Source organism: Lagopus leucura, unplaced genomic scaffold (genome assembly GCF_019238085.1).
Source record: "Lagopus leucura isolate 7727_CA_CO unplaced genomic scaffold, USGS_WTPT01 34888-0_obj-0_obj, whole genome shotgun sequence".
Taxonomy (NCBI): Eukaryota; Metazoa; Chordata; class Aves; order Galliformes; family Phasianidae; genus Lagopus; species Lagopus leucura.
In genome coordinates this window covers 2,667-3,950 of record NW_024962928.1, presented here as the reverse complement: position 1 = coordinate 3,950, position 1,284 = coordinate 2,667, and the positions used below count along the sequence as shown (strand labels likewise).

The window sequence follows — 1,284 nt, the reverse complement described above, 5'->3', positions numbered from 1 at the left end:
GGGCAGTGTGCTCGTGCTGCCTGGAAGGCTTCAGTAGAGAGGTGATCCTTGCACTTGGCATTGGTGAGGCTGCTCGTGTACTGTGTCCAGTTCTGCCCTGCCCCCCCAGACAGGAGACATGAGTGTACTGGAGATAGGCCAGCGTAGGGCCACTGAGGTGCCTGAGGGTCTGGAACACCTCTCCAGAGAGGAAAGCTGAGGGTGAGGAGACTCTTTAGTCTAGAGATGAGAGGGCTTGGAGGGAATCTCGTCAGTGTATGTGAAAGCTGGAAGTGAGGATGCAGTTGAGGACAAGAGGCATTGAGTACAAAGTGGGGTTCGAGAGGTTCCATCTAAACGTCAGGCAGCACTTTGCAGTGGAGGTAACTGAGCAGTAGCGGAGGTCGACCAGAGAGGGACTGGAGTCTTTTCTTTGGAGTTGTTCAGAAGCCATCTGGATCTGGTCTGTCCTGGATAATGTGCTCTCGGTGTCCGTGCTGGAGCAAGGGGGTTGTACCAGATGAGCTCAGAGGTCCCTTTCCGTCTTAAATTGTTCCGTGATTTTCTTTTTTGGGCTCCTTGGAAAGGCACGTCCTATTGGCAAATACAGCTTTAGGACTGAGCAGCGCAGATTGCTTGGCGTTGGGATGTCTTGGTGTTTGTTGGAGTGATACCACTGCTGGAACTCTTGGTGGGAGTTCCTTGTCCTGAGAAGAGTTTTGGCCTGGTAATGCTGTAGTTGCTTCTGCTAGTAACAAATGTCCATTATGGCCTTGTGTTGCAATTGATTAGAAAGATACTGAAGTGCTTCCTGTATCCCTTGAAACTGCAATTGCTCAGAGGTGGTGGTTTTGTTTTGCACAACCAGTGACACTCTTTTCCTCATGCTGCGAATGCTTTCCTCATCATGTTCTCTTCAGGACACTCGGGATGAAACAGCTGTGCTTTGGCTCGATGAAACTCAGGATGGGATTCAGAAGGCTAACAAGGACACTGAAGAGTCACAGAGATGTAAGCATTGTGGCAAATACCGTGGTTCAATGCCATTGTCAACCAAATATTCGTCACCAAATGAAAGAATGCGAGCAAGAAATGTACACATGCAAAGGAAATTAAAATACAAGTGTTTGCTTCAGGTAGGTGTAGAAGTTTTTTCTTTCAACAATGAATGTCACAGCCTTTCAATTTCAATTCTTTCAATCTTTTTGGAAGGATATGTCATTGTTTCAGTTGTGTTGTGACTGGGTTACATCCTAGGCAGATATACCTATTGAATCTCTGACCAAGTGTTTGACATTAGCAGAT

General features: G+C 47.1%; 1 long non-coding RNA gene across 3 annotated transcripts in view; it reads left to right on the top strand.

Moving 5' to 3' along the window:
• The first annotated feature begins 833 nt into the window (after window positions 1-833).
• The window catches only part of LOC122190905, a 3,109-nt gene continuing 2,658 nt past the window's right edge, over window positions 834-1,284 (top strand). Inside the window, exon 1 of one of the 3 annotated variants that reach the window (XR_006182250.1) lies at window positions 834-1,115. This is a non-coding gene — a long non-coding RNA (uncharacterized LOC122190905). The remainder of the gene's footprint in view (window positions 1,116-1,284) is intronic. The other 2 variants (XR_006182249.1, XR_006182251.1) reach the window with 2 other exon arrangements.